General features: G+C 37.9%; 1 long non-coding RNA gene across 6 annotated transcripts in view; it reads left to right on the top strand.

Annotated features, from left to right (window-relative positions):
• The window catches only part of LOC114019152, a 353,232-nt gene extending 331,877 nt beyond the window's left edge, over positions 1-21,355 (top strand). For 4 of the 6 annotated variants that reach the window (XR_006287328.1, XR_006287352.1, XR_006287348.1 and 1 more), the window contains one exon: positions 20,997-21,355. This is a non-coding gene — a long non-coding RNA (uncharacterized LOC114019152). Of the gene's footprint in view, positions 1-2,017; positions 2,130-8,310; positions 8,422-20,996 lie in introns of all 6 variants that reach the window. The other 2 variants (XR_006287353.1, XR_006287373.1) reach the window with 2 other exon arrangements.
• The last annotated feature ends 492 nt before the right edge of the window (positions 21,356-21,847 follow it).

The raw sequence follows: 21,847 nt of genomic DNA, 5'->3' as shown, positions 1-21,847 counted from the left end.
GCAGGGAGAAATGAATTCACAGGAAAAAAACAATTGAGCTCCAGGATTCATTATCAATTTCTCAGAATTTCTGTGGGTCCTGGGGAAGGGGACAGGAGAAGCAATGTACAGCCTTCCAACCCCCCTTGGTCCACACAGTTTCTGCCATCTCCCCCCAGCATGCTCTGCGAGGTCTGAAGTAGAAGAGGATGGGGCTGCTCCCTGCCATTTCCTTTTCCATCTAGGATGAAGAAGACTTGTATGTGAAGCGACCCTCTGCATGTGGATCTGAGGGACAGTCCTACTGAATAGAATTACCATTGTTTTCATGGTGTTGCCTGTAGTTATAATACTGTTACAGAGAAATGATTCATCTTGGGCATTTTTTTAGTAGCTATGGCCACATGCTGGTCTTTATAGTAAAAATTTTCAGAAAGTGTTAACATCATCCACAAAGTATTATAAAACTAAGCTGTGAAAATTCAGGCTCACCATGAGAGAAAAAATGTCTGTAGTAACCGGCCATGGGCTGGCTTACTGAAAAGATAAAACCAATTCAGAACAAAAAAGTCCTGCTGATATCATGGTGCAGGGGAGATGTGGAGCCCTGCAGCACAATTCATAGAGCAGAATTTGTAATAAGGTACTTTAGAAGACAGAAATGTACGGCACATTTTGCCAAGTACCTTGCAGCCTGAGATTAAGCCCACACATCTCAGCCATTTGCAAATGATCCCTTTATGCGTCTACATTTATAGTTTGCCACCCCAAGGAGTGGATTTTTGCTGATAACAAGTTTAATATTGCTTAAAGCTGTATTAATTTATCTCAGTTTTCTGTAGTAACTTATTGAATTTTGCCATGGTGGCATGCATATGACTTTGCTTCAACTTCTTCCATGTTACATCAGACCAAACCCCACTTTTTCAGAGTTTGCATTTATTTTGAGGATCTTTTGTGTGGAACCATTTTTGTGTTGTAAATTGAGATGACCGCATACCAGCGAGGAAATCTAAGAGTATAGATACTGGATGGGATTTTCAAAAGCACCTGGTCTGAGCACCAGCCTCACACTGTTGTGGTTGAAGTCAGTGGGGTGAATTCCCATTGGTTTCAATGGGTGTAGAGTTAAAACTTCTGAAAATCCCACCCAGTATAATGAACTTTAAATAGAGAAAGTGGTAAATGTTCTTTTGGTATCGGAAGTGCCTTTCCTTTTGCTTTGTTTTCATGGAATTAATAGGTCTGAATAAAAATGCGCATGAATTACATAATTTCCTTTTTTTCTTGTTGTTATATTAACGAAACCTAGCATGTAGTTAGTGTGTTACTTGTTAGTCATTTGGAAGACATGCATTGAGTCACCTTTTTGGTGGTCATTTTTTCCTTTGTTATTAAGCCATCATCTAGCAATATAACAAACCATAAATGAGCAGAGTATTAAGTCTTAACCACATTCCCAATATGTAGAAGTTACTGTTTCATGATTGTTCCAGGAACCATTCATCACATTTTGCTCATAGTCAGGACAGAGCAAAAAGACCCAGCAAGCATGATATAGCAAATGGTATCTAATGCAGTAATGACCACTATCCCATGGCAATGAGATTCTCTGTCCTAAATATAAGGCCCAGTTCTGTGAGCCCCATCTCTTTCAAAAAGTACCATCTTAAATGCCCATAGTGTTTAGGACTTTGTCTAAATGTCTCATCCCACAAATGTTTATATGCCAGATGCAAATGAGAGAATAAGTGTTGTGCTCCTTTCATGTGGATGCTGTTAACAGCTTACAGGTAGCTTTGTAAATGGGGGAAATTATTTTTAAAATATCTAATTACAATAGGGATATGAAACTAGTCCTTTTCTGTGATTCTGTGACTGTCTACAGGAGTCTGATTATATGTGAAATATTCCTATGACACACTGGACTTTAAAGCAGGTTAGCATAAGCCAGGTTATCATTCTGAATAAACTTCCGGAGGGAAACAGTTCCTGACAATGAAACCACTAACACCAACTACTTTTAATTCTTTATAAGTATTTGCTGGTGGTTATAGAGCTCAAGATTTTCCAGTGAAGGAGATGGCTCAGAAGATTTTCTCTGGACTATCATCAGCACAACATTTAAACCAGCACATCAGGTAACATGGGTAAGACACTTGGAATGTTGGAAAACAAAAATATCAAAAATCCACAAGAAAAAAAATCCCACCAACCTAGTAGATGGGGGGAGGGAGAATGGGTTAAGGCTGTGAAAATCAGCACTGGGGTGCATTTATGGTTCACTTTAAACATCAACGTTCTGCATTGGAAAGGAAAAATAACGAACGTAAAAGTGGGACAGAAGGGTTCTGCCTTTTAAGGGTCAGTTGAGGAACACTGTATAAGTTAAAAAATACTTGTGTCGGTGGGAAGCCCTTATAAAACAGTTACATGCTGCTGTTCAAAGAGCCACATGGAAACAGTAGTGGGAGGGGTTGTTGTTTTTGCATCAATTAGAAAATCAGAGTTTCTCTTTTCAGACTCTTTTCTCTCCACACAGTGACCATTTCTGTGGTCACAAAACCATGAAGCGTTGGTACGCTGCCTCATTGCGCGTTGTGGGATAGACATACAATGTAACTGGCATTCTGCATTACACTGCTGTCACAGAGTGTAAAACTGACTTCTATGTGCTGAGCTATCATGGAGGAGCTGGTTCTGATGCAGTTAGAACATGCGTTTTCACTTGAAGCAGATTTCCTTGTCCGAGCATGGCCTTGGCCCCAGAAACAACACATAACTCTCTCTTCTTTTTCTTTTTTTTTATGAAACACTGTGCTTCTCAAATAGACTTTTTTTCAGGTCCAAAGAAAGCAACAGACTTGTCTTTTAAGTCATCATACACTACAAAGAGCACAACTGTCCTCTGACACTGTACACTTGAGCTGGACTTTAGCACGTTCCCATTCTGGGAATGGGCATTCAGTTCCAGTTTGCTTTGTAGAATCTAGTCATTTTTTATTTTTAAAACAATTTTTACCATGCTGGCTATGGAAGTGAAAAATGGCTACCATCAGGGCTGCAGTGTGCAATGCCAGGTGATACCTATTTAGCATATATTATATTTTCCCTCTCCCCTTCTCCATATTTTCTACCTCCAGGGAGGCCATTTAAAATCTTTGCCCATTACAAAAGGTAAATGCATAGTCATTTGGGTTGTGTTTTTAAGGCTTGGGCGGGGTGTAGCTGCAAAAATTAAGGGATAATCCTGTAAACAACCTGTAAAGAACAGTAAATAAATATTTATGCTCTACATTGTTTGAATGAGTTTATTTTAAAGTCAAAAGTAGATCCCTAACTAAATCTTCTGAGCAAAAGCCTGTGTCTGATGTACACAATTCCCACATGGGAGGGAACTGTGAGCACCCATAGGACAGCAAATTTTGTCTCTATGTGATACGAATGCTAAGTCTACTTAGTGTTAGTAGTGGCATAATTCTCTGATTAATTATGCTGTCACTTTTCTTGGTCCCTTTGCTTGACTTTCTTGCCCTGCTTAGTGTAGGAGCTGATGAAAGAGGCTAAGAAATTAAACATCCCCCATCCTATCCTTGGCCTGCCTCAGGAAAGGGGTGGGTGGCTATTTTTTGGTGCCCTTGCCTTTCTTATTTTCTTTTTACAAATCAAAGGGAGCTTCCTGTTTTATTTTCTTTCCTGGTTCATTCCTTGATAAAATAAAAATAAACCACCTCCTCCTCTCATTTCCCTCCTATGGTCCCCAGCACATTCCCTCTTTCTCTTGGTAAACCTATAAAGACAAATGGGTGCAAACACAGCTCTTTTGCACATGCCCTTAATACATGGAATATAATCAAGAAATAGCTCTGACCTGAATGGTGATCTGTAGCACTTGGCAAGTATCACTAAAATCTGCATTTTCTGCTTGGATCTCTGCTTACACAGTCATCAGTTTATCCCCAAGAGGCTTTTTACAAATACTGATTTTAAAAAAACACTGGGGAAATATTAAAATACTTTGAAAATTGCATGTGATCTACCTTAGAGAAACTTTTGGGGCAAGGGGGGAATTTAACAGACTCAGGCCCTGATCTTTTAAAGATTTATACAAGATTTAAGTTTACAGACTGTGGAAAGTCTCAGTGGGACTATTTTCAGTGCATATAGTAAGCATGTGCATAAGTCTTTGCAGAATTGGTGCCTTAGAAAGTGCTGTATTCTCTACAAAACTGGGAAAATACGAAAAATGTAAGCGCTGCAAGGTATATACCTGAGACCCTTTCCTACAGCAGGGATACCTGAACTGTGCTAGTCAGAATTGCATATAGTACCTATGAGAGAGAAAACATTTATCAATTTAACTTTATTGGAAAAGTCTGCCCTTACTAACATCTCACACTCTCTCTCTCTCTCTCTCTCTCCGTAGTAGTAGATACTGAAAGGATATGAATACTCTCTTCTTTTTAAATATTCATTTTAAAAATGCCTCTTTTAATACTGATAAATTGGCCCAGATACTTCTGAGATATGGCTTTAAGAATGGAACAAACACAAATAAAAATCCAGGAAATTCATAAGATTGCATGGAGTGGAAAAGCAAAAAGCTTGCAGAATTTAGACTCTGAATGATAAGAAGGTTTCTTTCATCTTCTGATTGCTCAAACCTTTTTGCCTCCAAACTTATTTACTCCATTTAAATTAAAATTCCACATTGATTTCCACTCTCAGCCATTAATCCTAAAGCTGAAGTTTAGCAATTTTTGGTACATTGGATTAGTGAACAGCCACCAACTGTGGGGCTTTGGCTAAAAATTAAATCTGGACTCTCTTCAATATCACAATGTGAAGATATTAAATAAACAGAATAAGTTATTGTGTTAAATGTTTGGTCTGCATACTGTGTATTAATTATTGAGATTTTTTCCTTGAGCAAATTGTTTAGCTGTCTGGCTTGTCTCTATGTTTCTTTTGTTTTTATCTAGTCTCAGTATGTGTCACTTTCATGTCTCAGATACTATAGTTGATACGCCATTGCTGTTTGCCTAGTACAGCATCCTGTTTTTTCCACATTGTTCACATAATTCCTATTAAAGAAGGTAATATTTCTTGAACAATAAGATTCGTTTACCTTGAGAAACAATAAATTTTGATGTTCACCAAGGCCCGAGTTCAGGAAGGCATTTAAGCATGTGTTTAAAGCACACATTTATGTTGAGTTCAATGGGACTTAAGCACATGCTTTCCTAAATCAGGAAACAAAAGAATGAATCCTGTGTTTATTGTTACAAACATTCTGATGCTTTCAACAAAAATATCTGGCAATCTCTATTATACCACTAGGAATGTAAAAGTAAGGAGTGGATTTTTGGTTTTTAGTTTTTGATTTTATGCCTAAAATTTTGAAAGAGAAATTAAAGGCCTGATCATGAGAATACTTACACATATGAGTAAATTTACTCTCATGTGTTTGTACTGTTATCCCCTACTTTAATAACGTGGCAATCCCAAACCCATGCCTATGAAATCTTTACAGGAAACTACACCAACATGTACCCTCTCTGTACTTATTTAGTGTAGTTAATGTGGAAGAGTTTCTTTATCAGTGATATCTCAACCCCGTGTTACTTCAGGGTATCAGCCTGTGGATTCTCTATGTGCACATGGTTGACTAAGACTGATCCAGGTGATTCCCACTTCAGTTTTGGAGACCATTCTATCCTATTTTAAAAATCACACAAATTATATACACCCCACTGTTCAATGGGGCAAACAGAGACATTGGCACATTTTACAGCATGTTAAATATTTAAATAGGAAGCAGAGTATCATGTCGCCAGAAGCAACGAGGGGGAGGACCTGATCTTACCAGAGAAGCAAACTAAAATTTTGCTATTAAGATGGCAAGCCTATGAGAAGAATAAGTCAATAGGTTCAAGTACCTAAGAGGACTACAGATACAACAGCTGTAGCTCACGAAAGCATATGCTCAAATAAATTTGTTAGTCTCTAAGGTGCCACAAGTACTCCTTTCCTTTTTAACAATAAAAGAAGGCAATCAAAGGAAAGAAGTAGGAGATCTACCAAGATAACTCATGGAATGGAAAGAGCAATAATGAAACAGGTGAAGCAAAACTGGAATAAAGAGTTTGGAAAGGTTGAAAAAAAGCTTAAAAAACCATAACATGGCTTATATCTTTGCAGAAACTGAGATGAGGAATGAGGGGTTTGATATGGATATGATATGGATATGAAACCATATCTTCTAACAAAGCATATGACAACATGATGTAAAATTGGCCAAAATGGTTTTGAAAAAGATTTGGCACTTTTAGAACAGATGTTTGTGCTCTGATAAAGGTAAAATTACCATGTTCCTCTCTTCTGAAAAGATGTAAATGTGGAGGAGTAAAAGAGAAACCCTAAAAGAACAAGTATGGCAGAAACCTTGTCATGCTATTTCTCTAGGAGTCTCAAGGCAGTTCCCAGTGATGGAAGTGTACAAAAGGGATATCCGGGCTGAAAATCTAATGATAAAGGACTTTTCAAGAGGAGTCAGTTGTATTCCGTTTGCCTTAGGATACAGGATGCAGCTCCTAAGGGCAGGAAACATGGATGAAATTTTGGCCCTATTGAAATCATTATGAGTTTTGCAATTTACTTCCATGGAACCAGGATTTCACCACATCTCTTTGCTCCCTGTAAATTACCTTACACCACTCTAGCATTAAATACAATTATAAAATAACAACATGGTTATCTGATATACACATCAAAATATGTTCATCTGAATGAAACAATCATGGTCCAAAGTCAGACCTGGTGCAATGCCATGGATTTAAATGGAGATGTGCCTACTTACAGAACGTCTGCATTTGTCTCAAAGTGTTTAGTACCTGGGTCATCTCAGTCACCTGATTTTAGATTACACAGAAAGAATTTGGAGTGAATTTGAAGAAAGCAGCAGGTGTGTGTAATTATGTCATGTTAGTCTGGACTAATTACACTAATACAGGGCTATCACAGTTTCTTGGTTTGACTGGGATGAAAATAATAAATTAATTTACAAATCTGTAGATTCTTGTAGGTCTCTAGTTTCAATGTAATGTTACTATAGTGTAGACAGGGCATTAGAAAATTGACATCTATAAAGAGCAATTAGAGGATCATACTGTAGACACCTGCTTGGAAGTTTCTAGTGGATAGGGTACTGAGGTGGGATTCAAGTGACTTGGGTTCAGTTCCTGCTTTGCCATGCTATCTGATGACGGCCATATGAGTGCCTAGATAGAGAGAAAGAGATGTCTCCCACTTGCAGGAACTGTATATTCAATCTTCCAAATAGAGTTGGGTGTGTAATTGTGGACACACTGAGTAGCATTACTGGGGGCAGGGGGAAGTTGAAAAAAAACCTGAAAAAAATGATCTTCAGAAAAGGGAACAGCAGAGTTAACTGAAGTGAACATTGGAACATATAACATGGGTATGTATGGAATACAAAACGATGAAAAGAGGAAGAATGGAATAGTACATTCTCTTCTTTGGGATGACCCAGAGTAATTGTACTCGGAGCTTTATTTTACATTGCTGCTGGAGAGTTGCATGGTCACACCAAATGCAAGAGAATAAAAACATTTCACTTTTCAACATGCAGCGTGTGTGTATTTATGTATATAATTAGTGATTTATATAGGTAGATATAATTAAAGCCTATTCAGAAGTGTCATCCACAAATAACAATATCACAGACTACTAAGAATATGATGACATGTTGCAGAACAGTACATATATAATGAATCATTTATAGAGGCTGCATTGAATTCTCTTGATTGGTTGATTAACCTGACTGCAGTTCCTTTTATTTGTTATTTTGTGTATTCCAGTGTGTACTGAACGTTTGTTTTTTAAGGATTAAAAACAAGTTATCCATGCTGATAACAGGGAGGACAGGATGTCACATTTTTCTCTGGTTGGGATTTAAAAAAAACTTTTTAGCTGCAAAAGTACCAGAGACTTGAGATTTCTTTTTTTAGTCTTTCGGGGTTTATAGCAGCTAAATTCAATAGTTTTAGAAAATTCAAATCACAGTGCTTCACTGAGGAGAAAATACCTGCCTGTGTGGATGGCCAGCCCAAGGCCTATGCATCATTTTTCCCCCTTAAAGCCTTCAAAATGGGATTTAAGTGATGCATTGATCTTGGGCTGGAACAAATTTCACACATGCGGAAACCATTACTGAAAAATCTGTATTTAACAATTCCATCGATGTTTTTCAGCCTTTTTCCTCCCAGGGATATTCAAATGTTGTTCTTTTTTCTTTTCTTTTCTAAACAGGAAGTGTGACTTATTGCAAAACTGTGTCTAGCTATCTATGGAAGTCTCACTAGTAGAAATTAAAAAAATGAAAGAAGTTAGACTGGTTTTCTATACAGAGGAATTGACAAGGTATGCATGACAATCACACTGCAGATGAATTTCTTGCAATTGCGTAGACATTCATAGTGGATTATTTCCAGCAATCAAGTGCAAAAACAATTTTGGCAGCATCTCAAAAACCTCTGAACTTTTGCTTCAGTCTTATTCATCAAGGCATGATGTCATGTTTTGGCTGATTGCCAAAGCGGGCATCCATATATATCTTTAAATTAATGATCATTTTAAAGTATTAATTTTCTGTTTTTATGGGTAATAATGGCAGTTGAGTAGGCCAAAAAAACAACACCTCATCACAATCATCACTGAGGCTGCAAAATAATCGTATTGTGGGTTCAATTAAATCAGTGTGGTTGTGTTGTATTTTGACAGACTCCCTCCAGTGAATACCATTTCTTTGTCTCATTTGTATTCTTTACAAACAGGCATGCTTCTAAGATCTCTTGCTATAAAATGTTTTGCATTGTTTAATAAAGAGTACTGTGATCCTGCAAATTTACCATCTTAGGAATACAAAACAGCATTTCTAACAAGATGGATCTTTCAAATTAATAATAATAATATGAATATATTGCATTTACATAGTGGCTTCTGAAGCTCTCAAGGGGCTTTACAAACATTGGAGTGAAAACAGACTTTATGCACAGAGGACCTAACACAAGGCTACACTTCACTCAAGTTCTGCTTACGCTTTGAGGGGTTAAGGGGGACTTCAGTGTTGCATAGGCCTTGTATTGGCCATCTGCACAATAGTGAATTTTAACCATTAATGAATTAAGTCTCACAGCACCTCTGTGAAGTAGGGAAGTATCTATCCCCATTTAACAGATGGTAAAAGTGAGGCACGGGGGTTAAGTAAGTAGCTCTAAGTATGCAGGAAGTACATAACAAAGCCGGGAAGGGAACCCATATTTCCTGACCCACCATCCAATCCTTTAGACATAAGACCATTCTTACCATCCTGCACTAGTGACTGTCCCACTGCACTTAGTGGGTTCTGCATTCCATCGTAGATGGAATGTGCATATTATCAGCTCTCCATTCCCCTGTACGTAGCATTAACAGCAAAAAGACCTAATACTCTCAGCTAGTGTGAAGCACTTCTCCAACAAGAAAAACTTGAGATATACAATGCAAAAAGACCACCATAAACAGCACCAGATGGCCTTGATAAATTGAGCAACTTAACCCTAAAATATCGGTAGATATGTCATTTAATATAACCTCTCTCTCTCTCTCTCTCTCTCTCTCTCTCGTTGCATAATGTTGATGGGGGAAACTACATGAATCTTTTCCCAGTGTATCCTTCTGTAAATACAAGGACTGCCGATAACGAATTATTGTAGGCTTTGTTTTTGTATGCCTGCTGTATCTTTCTTTTGATTCTCCTTACAAAATCCAGGTAATATATTAGCTGCTTTCATTCAAAAAACAAAGTAGAAGCTGTCTTCCCAAATTAAAGGAAATGTTATAATGTTTCTATTGGAAAATATCTTTTTACTATATATTACATAACTACTGCAGTTTTTTAAAAGCCCCACTCATCTAACAGATTGCAGTACATAGCAATAAACTGTAGATAAATCCTCTTCACTAAGGGCTGTTTCCTTCTCCACCAATTGTGCAAATAGTGTTCCTAGGAGTTTTGAGGTCATGTGACCAGAGGATATTTTATTTTCAATATAGAGAGATGGAACTTCATTTTATGACAAAGCTCATGATAAATAGTAATGGATGAAACCAAGTGTTAATGCAGTACTGCCCAGGAATGAATGTGCATATTAAATTTTGATGCAATGCTACCATTAGTACTTCAATAAATGTTGACTTAGTGACTTCATGGAGTGGGAATAACAAGCTGAATATCATGATTTGTTTACAGAAATAGCTGTTGTTTGTTGATCAGAAGATATTTGGAGACATTATGCTGAACCTCAGACATTCATGCGGGATGAATTTACACTGAGAGAATAGTTTGGATATAGATTTATTATGCCAGTATTAATGTCTCAAAGCCAGGATCTGGATTTCCTCAGTAAGTGGCTTGTGGGTATCAATGAATGGCTCCCGAATTTCAGTGAGGGGATGAAACCCCACTTGTCTAAAAGTCTCGGATTTGTATTAATTTATTTACTTTATCACTTACATACCTAAAAGTGAAACAAACACATTGGGGCAGATGCATGGCAGAGGACCACTAGGCCCAATTGAGGAAGAGAGCACAAAGGGGCTCTTTGTACTCCCCCAATCCTAAAGCCAACCCCCCAGCCCAGTCTAGAGTAAACTGACACTGCAGACTTCCTGTGGGAGTCCTATTCCTATGAATCTATGTGGGCCCTCAGGATCAGGGCTTCTCTCCTATAGAGCCTAAGGGGTGTAGAATTGCAACTCCCTATTTGTCAAATTGAGGAGCGGGGCAAAATGTGGATGGCAGGTGTCTGCACACTTATTAGTGCTTAAAACTGGCCCTAAGACTTATACATGGTCATGAAGGAAACCTGTGGCAGAGGTGGGAATTGAACCCAGGTCTCGTGACCCCAGGTGTCTGCATTAACCATAAGAACCATCCTTCCTTCTTTCTTCCTTACTTACCTTGACTTCTCATCTTCATGAGCCTTAGGCAGCTCGCAGTTGCCTACCTGTTGCTCCCTTCTCCTGCCACTATCTGTAGTAAATTGGAGCTCTCTTCGTAGGTATGGAATGCTTATCAAAGCTCTGGCAAAACCCAGGCAGGATTGTGTCTGATGAAAAAAGCCTACTTTGGCTTGCGAGGGGCTGGGATGGTCTTGGTAATCCTCCTAATGCTCAAAGAGGGGGAGAAGGCGGCTCAATAAGCCAAAAGCTTGGGGTGGGTTGATGAGGCTTCTAAGCCTCTTTAAAGATTCTCCCCTTCTGCTGATCTCAGTAGATCCTCAAGAAGGGGGTCGATGCCTCTCTTGACTTTCTGCCATGAGCCACCCACTCTCTCAAGCTATACACCCACACCCCAGGCAGATCTCATAAGGTCTGCAGGAGTCAGAATCCCTTCCTGTATTCCTCAGGAGGTCTTTGGAGAATGGGGTTAAAAAAAGAACTAGATAAGTTCATGGAGGATAATAGCTATTAGCCAGGATGGGCAGGGATGGTGTCCCTAGCGTCTGTTCGCCAGAAGTTGGGAATGGGCGACAGGGAATGGATCACTTGATGATTACCTGTTCTGTTGATTCCCTCTGGGGCACCTGGCATTGGCCACTGTCGGAAGACAAGATACTGGGTTAGATGGACCTTTGGTCTGACCTAGTATGTTCTTATGTTCCTATGGGGACTATATAAGTGCAGATGGCTCGGGGGGGGGAGAAAATTTCCCATCATGCTTGGAATCTCTTTGGGAGACTTTTGAGGTAAAAAAAAAAATTAGGGCTGGCAAACCATTAAAAAAATAATTGCAATTAATAGCGAGATTAAAAAAATAATTTTAATATTTAAGATTAATCACAGTTTTAATTGCACTGTTAAACAATAACAGAATACCGATTTAAATATTTTTGAATGTTTTTCTACATTTTCAAATATATTGATTTCAATCACAAAATATAATACAATGTGTACAGTGCTCACTATATATTATCATTTATATTATAAATATTTGCAGTGTAAAAAAGGTTTTAAAAATAGTATTTTTCAATTCACCTCATACAAGTACTATAGTGCAATCTCTTTACAGTGAAAGTGCAACTTACAAATGTTGAATTTTTATTTTTTTACATAACTGCACTCGAAAACAAAACAATGTAAAACTTTAGTGCCTACAAGTCAAAGCATGAAGGGGCATATGAATGTTTAGCATATCTGGCACATAAATACCTTGTACCACCGGCTACAAAAGTGCCATTCTGAATACCTGTTCTCACTTTGAGGTGACATTGTAAATAAGAAGCGGGCAGCATTATCTCCCGTAAATGTAAACAAACTTGTTTGTCTTAGCAATTGGCTGAACAAGAAGTAAGACCGAGTGGACTTGTAGGCTCTAAAGTTTTACATTGTTTTGTTTTCGATTGCACTATGTAAAAAAAAAATCACTTCAAATTTACCATAAAATTTTCCCCTCTTCCTCAGATATAAACTACCAGTTTTGAGAGAGAATATAACTTTTGTTGTGTATTTTAGAGAGGAGCCAAAATGAATTTTATAATGGAAACTCAGCTGCAACTTCAACTATGTAGTAGCTACTGTCGCTCCGTAATAGAAGGGGAAGGCAAGCTGAAATGCAGCACCCAGATGAGCTGATTCTCTACCACATATCCTATGAGAGAGGGCCAAATCCTGAAGTCCTTAGTCAGGCAGTATGCCTATTCAAGTCAATGTGCATTCTGTCTGAATAAGGAATTCAGGATTTGGTCCTAATTGAATTACATGGATAGGTTCAGAAACACTCATAATTTTCCAGGGAACATGCAAGAATCCTCTGGGTTCAGATCCATTTTTGGCCAAAAAAGCCAGTACGTCACTTTTTTTTAATAACAAGGTCATACAAAGGGGGACCCCATGTTATTACTTGACCTGAGGCTGGTAGCTTATGACCCCTGGTTTGCATGAGGTAAAGGAATATTGGAATAGAAACTGAAAGCACAAAAAGTGCTAAGATTTCACTGTGGCTTTCTGTTCTGACTGAGCGTACTAGGGAAAAGGCCACAGGTGGCAGCTTAGATAGGGCCTCCAGATTATTGAGCTCCATGTGAAAGGTGACCTTGTGGTTGGATGGGTTGGCTTTGCATGAGTAAGTTGCTATTAGACAGACCACTAATGCTTCTGAACGGTGCTATTGCAATACCTTTATTGGGAATGTTAAATGATGTGGTGTGCACCACAGAGACCACTGTCCAGAGGAAAGTGCTGTGAGAGGGGGTTAACCACAAAATATTTACCATTCTAGTGTGTGCTGAAGAAAAATGTAGTTGAAAACAGGATTTTCCTTTATCGCTCTTTGTGCATTGTGGTTTTACACAAGCTGCAGCAGAGGTTCTTTAAAGTGCTGATTCGCTAAAGCAGATGGCGAACAATGATTAACCAATTCCTTCCCAGTGCTCATTCATAAATAGAGGCCTAGTCTAGCCTCTCATTCAAAGTCGGTGTAACTTAGTAATAACCAGATATAGGCCTGAGCAACAAAATTCTGATCTGAATCCAAACTTCCCAGAGTTTTGGAGTGTTCGGATCTGGGTGTATTTGTTCACGCCCATTTCTAATATTAATGTTAATATTAATCTAGATGGATAAAACAAGAATGCATGATACTAATATTTGATGGCTATTCAGAATGCCATTTAAAATTATGTATTGTAAGTGAAATATTGATGGTTATGACATTTAAACCTTAGTTCTTGTGCTTTTATAAGCCCTTCCTATACAAATTTGGGATCCTTGTAGACTGCTGCTTAGAATTAATCTCATCTCATGGACATTCAGGCTTTCTTGACATGAGGTTTGAATGACTGCCTTTCTTCAGTATTAGGGATTTTAGACTTATAGCATCAAGGGCTAAGGTAAAGCAAAACACATTTGCTATGCATTCACATTCCCAAGTCTGTTTTTATGTTATTTTAAGTACTTAAAGGCAATAAAGTTTACTATGGACTAGCTTTCAAAGTAAAAAATAAATAAATAGCTTTCATGGCTAATTGATAATCTGGAAAAAATATAGAATACACAACCATCAATACAATCATAATAATTGGTAATAAAATGGGCATGTCTGATTTTTGGACTTTATGGGCCAATGGAAGATCAGTAGCGGAGAGCCTGCTGAAAAGCAGATTGGAATGAATAATACTGCACAACAGTAGATGTTCATTCCATTAGCAGTCGAAAGAGCCAGGGATTTATACAGGAAATATTTACCTCAGAAGTCGTTCTTGTGAATTGTACCTGCGTGGATATACTCTGCGTGAAATCGTGACCCCACTGAAGTCAGTGGCAAAACTCCCATTGACTTCAATAGGGGAGAATTTCATTTTATATGTTTAAAGAGAGACCATTTCACGGTTCTCAAAACCAAAATAATATCACTGACATTTTAAAAGTTTTGGTCTTTTTTAAGTTTTCTGAAGCAGTGTTGCAAGGCCACATACTTGTTTTTAACAATCCAGACACAGTCATCTTAATGATAAAAAAAATATTGGAAAATATCATATTTATACTTCCACTATTTGGTCGTGTGTGTGTGTGTGTGTGTGTGGATAGGGGTGTTTGTATTTAATTGAGCTGATCAAGAAAGGGAAGGAAATTTTGAAAAAAAATCAATTTTAAAATTTCAAAATTTTGAGAAATGTTGGACTGTTCTAATATTTCCTATGCACATATTATATAGACATGTAGACATAATATATTATGTATGAGTAGATATGTAGCAAATTTTTACAACCAATTGTAATAAAACATTTAAAAAGTTAGAATATAATGTTAAAGCACTTGTTCATTCAGTGATGAGGGATTTTTAAAAATTATTTGTGGTTAACTTTTTTAAATCTCATTTGAGAGGTAGGAATGCTGTCTGCACATTCATATCACAATGAAATTTTGGGGGTGGAGAGAGTTTTAGCTTTTCTGCCTTTCATCTGCCCTGTCTGTCTCAATGTAACATATGGCATGTACTAGCCTATAATTATAAATATAAAAAAGGGCAAGCTTATTTGTGTGCACAGATAAGTGCACACAGTTGACACAGGAGTCAGTGTGGCCCTTAAAGTTTAATGTGTCTCTTATGAAACCATAGTCTTACCAAAGAAATCATGGAAACAAAAGTCCCTGTTCTTACAACACAAGGCTTTGGTCTTTCAATGCAGTCAGTGGTGCTCTGTGTGGGCGTAAGGGTTCACCTGCAGAGATCTGATTGAAGGATTGGGGCCGAGGTTCCTGATTTCAGTGGGACTACACAAGTATGAGTTTAGGGTTAGGCCCCTGTCCCTTATCTGGCCATTACTCAGGCATCATTTACCTTTACTACAGAATTTTTTGCCAATTCCCCCACCCTCAGCCTTTACACACACACAAGCATGATGCATGCGTATTTGTACATTTGTATTTGTGAATCCCAAGGGTTCAAAATTCAACATGATTTTTTTTAAAAAAGGTTCTTTTCATTAGCTTCAGGTTTTTGAGCCATTAGGGTCTTGTCTTCAAGCTTTTCTCTGCAACCATGAATGTTAGAAACTTGCTTTTTGGGAAGATGGGAGGGACATGAAAGGGAAATTCAAATTAATCTCATGACTCCCGGAGCTGGGGCATCAAGAAGAACATATATTGTGAGATTTGTAATAAAATCATGAGAGTTGCCAACATTGCATGTCTGATTCAGAAACACTATATTTGATGGAACATTTACATTCTTGCATGTGAATCCGCTACATGGCATACAGTATGGCTAACAGCAGCTTTCGTGTGTCATGGCACAGGTTCCCATACTGCTGACAGAATGTATATTCATGTGATTCATGACATTTTGCCACATCTGCTCTTAAAACAGATTTCATATCAAAGCAGTATTTCATCTACGTAGAACTCTGATGCATTTTATGTATAATTGCTTCTCATCTACTTGTCTGATTATTTTGTGACACCTAGTGGACAATTTGGTAGTAGTGCTGGCTGCTTTGTCTCAGTTGTTGAAGACTGTTGATAATTGTTCTTTTCTGGAAACTCAGTTCATACAAACTTGTCTATCTTTTTTTGCCCACTGAGTACATCTTGACTTATATTCAGCTATACTGTACATGGTAGTTACCATGTGGATAAATAAACGCCTGATTCCACATTTGAAAAAAAATCAGTCAATCCCAGAATAGTTTATCGGATTAAGTGTTTTAATTGTGCACACTATTATGTGGTCAAGATCCATAACTATGCAATGTGTGATTCACTGTCTTCTACAGATGTGAAATTGATCTTGAATGGCTATTATGTTACAGATTTGCTTTCTGCTATACCCTGTGATTTAAAATCAACTAAACTACATTACTATGCATGGCAATCTTTTCAGCAATTCACGATGTATTTCAGTTTTATTATTTATGACACTACATTTTTATGCAGTTCTTTAAGCATGGAATGGAAAAAGAAAAAAAGTTGCCCAAAACAATTTAACATATTCTCCATACAAATATAGATGGCTGTAACCTGAGTACTTAGAAAAAGATATTTATAACTGTGGTTCTAGAAAGTCATTAAGGGGAAGGGGAATATTTGTTCATTTATCATTCTTAAAGATTAAAATGTGGTGAATAATTAAAATATTCTCCTAGAAAGTATTTCAATGTATTTACATTAAGGGGGGAAAAGTAGGGAAATGCCTTACCAAAGCATGACCTACTTTCATATTATAGAGAAGAAACAACATTTCACATTGTATGGGAGGAAGTATGTTTTAATTTACATCTATCATGGATTTTTTTTTTGCCTGAAGCTTATTTCAAAATCATTTTTCCTATAGGAATATGTCCAAATACTTCCAGTACATGGGCCAGAATTACTGTACTACTTTACTGTTTCACTTTTATTCGGCTAAATCATTCATTTTATGTTGACTGGGGAGAAATAACTTGAATTAGAATTAACTTTGAGCACTGTTTGCTGTAGATGCTCCAGTTAGTGTAGGTGAAGTGCCATAAGCATGCATGATGATATAAAATAGGTAAACTGCACCAAATTTCTGGTGGGTTCGTACCCAAAAGTTCTTACCTTCTGAAGGCAAGGGTAGATATATACAATACACTGCAGAACAAATGAAGATTGACACAGTGCCAGATAACTGGCTAGTTTTTTGAAAGATATGGGAACTTGGGGTATATAACTGGGTGGTAGCAAAGTTATCTAAACTGAAATAAAAATGAGTAGCTATGCTTTATACAATGTTAGGGTGTTGTGGCAAATATTTTGGGAAAGTCAACATTTTTCACATTTAGGGTTTTTTGTAGGGAAACACTCACAAGACATGAAGAAACCGGTCTGAGAGACCATTTAATGTTTCTACAAGCAAATAGATTTTAGTTTTCCATTTACCACTCTTCAGAGAAACTCTGTTTCTGAAAAAGATTTTATATTTCCACTCTAAAAGACTAACTCCAAAATACCAAAACATAATAGCTAACTACATCTTTAGTACAGACTGATATAGTGTTCTTTTTTTGTGCTCTTCGTGGCTCAGCATCATAACAGTTCCCTTGTGACTTTCACTTATGTAAAATTAGAGCCTTCAGCAACAGCATCATGAATAATTGACACAAAGAATCTAACACACCATTGAACACTGGCAAAGATCTGCTTACTCTCTATCACCTGAAGCTGTGGTTTAACTCTGTTAATGAATGTTTAACTACTAAAAGCTTTATTCTCAGTATAAAGACTTACACTTGAATAAGTCCATTTAGAGCCCTAGTCATCTGAGAAAACAAAAAGTTACAGAAAGAGAGTTGAAAACAGACACAGTTTTGTGACTGAGGATCTGAACACTTTGCTTCTAGTTCACAAAGAGTGCCCACTGTGCAAATGAGCTGAATACCGGTATCATGATCTAGATAGGTCATCCAGAAGTGTTCTGAGAGCCCCATGTAGTAAACACCTTTCCCCCCAGAGGTCAAGGAAGGCCCATCTTTGGTGCATCTGGCTTCATCCCACTGGTGAGAACTGCCACATTGATATTAGGCCTGCATCCTTTAGTGATTCTTAAAACTTTCCTGCATCTAGGACACAATTCTGCTCACATTGTATAGTCCCATAGGCCACAAGTAGCCTCCTCGGCTTCATGAGACTGTGTGGGAAATAAAGTACTACCACAGGTGACTGAGGGTAACAGTTGGGTCCTTATACTGTACAGTACATTACTGGGTTGTGTCCCCTAACCTTTATCAACTTCGGTGTCTAGGTCTGGACTGCCTGTTGGTGTGGCTATATCGACAGGTTGTACAGAATATATGCAAGTCGTGCACTGCGGGTTACTTTTTCTTTGTTGTATTCAAAGTCTGAAGTGCACTGAATGTAAAACAATGGATAAAAATCATCATGCCCAAAGCACAAGCATCTTTTTTAATCATAACCCAAGCTGAGCCGTTATCGGAGGTAGCACCGTGGTTAGAAAGCTGTTACTGTACATGTAGGTCATCTGCTGATAACCAAAGAAAACCAATAACTAATCACCTAAAAAGAAGAAAAGGGGGTCCAGTTTAACAATAATGTTCCTGGTAAATTAACTGATGTCATCCTTGAGCTATCCAAGAAAAACATGTAGGGTCAAATTAAGGCTGCAACAGGCACTACCACCCAGATCTGGGGGAAGGGAGGGAAGAGGTGCCCTGGGCAAACAGATGTGCCTGGAGGCATAATGCCTTCAGAGGACAGGATCAGACAATGCCTCTAGCTGCACTTGGGGAAGTACTCAGTAGAGGCCTTTGCTACAACTTACAAAAAGTTCAGCATATTTTCCCATCTGTGATGCTCTCCCGTTGCCGTCTGGTGCACAAAACACATCGAGAGCCATGTCACCAGACCTGTTCTGTTATACCTCCTCTGAGTTCCTTCTGGACTGCAGCAACACTAGTGGTCTATGCCCAGGAAGAATATGGATACTTCCTGTATGGAAGTTCTCGGGCAGAATTCTGTCGCATTCTATTTTTGTTTTTATATGACACCCATTACCATGGCACCTCTCTCCCAGCACCACGTTGTTGTTTGACAGCAATAATTTGGCCCCTGGTAAAACAACGGAAGTGCAGAAGTTTGCGTAGGATGGGCTTCATTTCAACTACTGTCATACAAGGCTATTATCTATAAGTGCATAAGTGAGGCCATGCTATTTGTGCTAATGGGAGATATGCACATGCACTGATGGAAGTATAGATTCGAGTTTTATGCTAAATAAATGTAATATTGGGTTAGTAAGCAACTACTTAGCCTAGTCCTGCGTCCCCAAACTACTTGTTTTCTCATCCTTTGTTCTCATTTGCTTGGGCCCTCTGAATAGGCAAAGCTTAAGGTGAAAACTATGAGGCAAAGGGGAGAGAATTTTTCTTCCACTAACTGGAAATATTAGTGTGGCTGCATTGCTGGAAATAATTGTAAGCTGCTTGTTGAGGCTTGGGATGCTCTTTGTCTTGCGTATCCCTTAGGTGCTTACCTTGAATTTGCATGAACTGATTTATTCTACATTATTAAAAAAAACTTTTCCAAGTATTGGTGCATAAGTGATTTTCAGCATGAAAATTCATGTTTCCCAAAGAGAAATGTTGATAGATAGGGTGCCTACAAGTTAGTTGAGATTAGGGGATGGATTTAGAGCAACATTTGATTTTACAAAGCTGGAACACAATGACATATTAGCTGCAGCATATACACAGCAACACAGTATCAGGACACATGCCTGTATTATTTTGAGGTTCTCTGACTCCATTTGACATAATCTCTCCACTCCATATATCCCACTTGTTGTACAGGGAATGAAGAGGAAGAATTAGTTGTCTATAGCAATGGGAGTTTTGATCAAACTCAATGCATTTAGGCATCTTTTTCCCTAAAAGGAGGAGTTTAAAAATATTTCCCAATATTTACATGGAAAGGTGGTGATTCAGAAATATGCAACTCAGTTTTACAATTCTGTTATGGGAATTGCAACCTATGGGGCACAGATTTAGACCAACAATTTACAGCAACAGAGAATGTGCCCTAGGTTGTGCTGTCTTGTTTATTGGAGGGAGGAGTGCTGAGGCTATGAGTTTTGGACTGTGGCTGACATCACATACCGGACTAAAGTTTTGTCTGATTATGCTAGCACTAAATTTGGTATAGTGTGTTCTCCACGGGAACTGGTCAGGGTTTCAACAGTTTTTAAGTTGATGAAGCGTAAAGGAGAGTGGGATATTTTAAAAAGAAAAGGAGTTTTGTCTACTGGCTGGGGGGGGAGGGTTAAATCTGGGCTCCTGGATTTCCCAGCTCTGTAACTCACTTGCTCTATGCACATACAGCAAGTCACTATGGCCAAAATTTTCAAAAATGTCCATTGATTTTGGGTGCTTTGATTTTTTTGGGCGCCCAACTTTACACTGAAAGTTTGATTTTCAGAGATATTGAGCACCTGCAGCTCTCAGTGACTGTAGTTGAACTTGTGAGTACTCAGCTCCTCTGAAAATCAGGTCCTGAGAATTTATAGGACGCCCAAAGTTACTGGACATTTTGGAATGTTTAGATTTTAACCTTTCTGTGCCTCTGTTGCTTCATCTGTAAAATGAGGATAATGACCCTTAGCTGCTTCAGTGGAATATTAAGATCATTTTTAATATTTGGGAAGCACTTATGATAGGAAGGCTGCTTATTAACTATTATAGCAAGCGAACTAATTCTAACAAAAGAAAACATAATTGATTCGTTTTCTTAACTTCTTTAGTAACCACAGGCCAAATTCATTCCTTAATTGGCACAATCTGTCCGATCTCATTTCCATATACTGCAGCATTGGCCTCCCAAACCATCCAGTTGTCTCTTTTTCTTTGTTCAGTGCAACACGTTGAAAATACCTTTGAAATATTTTTTTAATAAAAACATTCTCATTGTCATTTTCTCTACAGATTTCTCATCTCTTCTGAATTTTGGCCTTGTTCTGATTTCTGAAAACTACCATCTGATCATCATCATTTTCTACCATTGAGATCACAGAAACACACAAGAGCGTGAGCTCATTCTGCTGCTGCGGCTATCAGCCGTACGTGTCATGCTTGGAAGCCATGTTATATTTGGGCAGAAATCCCATCAGGACTAATACAACAAACCAATTGATAAGTAAGTAGACGTAAAGATTATGCTAGAAAAATCATGGATGATAAATCCTATAAAACAAATAGCCCATAATAAATTAAACAGTTTTACTTTATAAAGCTGAAAGTGTCCCGTTACATTTTTATTAACTGAATAATAAAAGAGTAACGTTCAAAGGAGCCATTGATCAGTCCTGATTATTTGGTGGCTTTTTTTTTTTTTGGCGGAAGCTCTGAGTAGTTCTGTCTCCGAGTATGTTAATTATTGTATTGACTATTGGCTTACAACACCTAGAGCATTAGAGAAGTGCTGCATAAATTGAAATAAATACAATAATTAAATAAAATTTAAGCGAGTGCAGCTACTCCACTTTACATCAGCTGAGGACCTGGCCCAGTGTTTAAGGAAAAAAAAGGGGGTCCAGTTTAACAATAATGACCCTGGTAAATTAACTGATGTCATCCTTGAGCTATCCAAGAAAAAACAAATTAAGGCTGCGACAGGTTATTTTGAAATATAATTGGATTTATTCTATTTAATTCAGGTTTTGAAGCACCTAACACTCTAGGCACTGTACACCAATAGAACTAACAGAGATTTTGTATTAAATATTAACATTGTTATAGATTGAACCACCTACTGAAGCCATTGGAACTATTCCAGT

This window comes from Chelonia mydas, chromosome 1 (genome assembly GCF_015237465.2).
Source record: "Chelonia mydas isolate rCheMyd1 chromosome 1, rCheMyd1.pri.v2, whole genome shotgun sequence".
Lineage (NCBI taxonomy): Eukaryota > Metazoa > Chordata > Testudines > Cheloniidae > Chelonia > Chelonia mydas.
The sequence above is the reverse complement of the archived record's forward strand: the minus strand, read 5'-3'. Positions and strand labels throughout refer to the sequence as shown.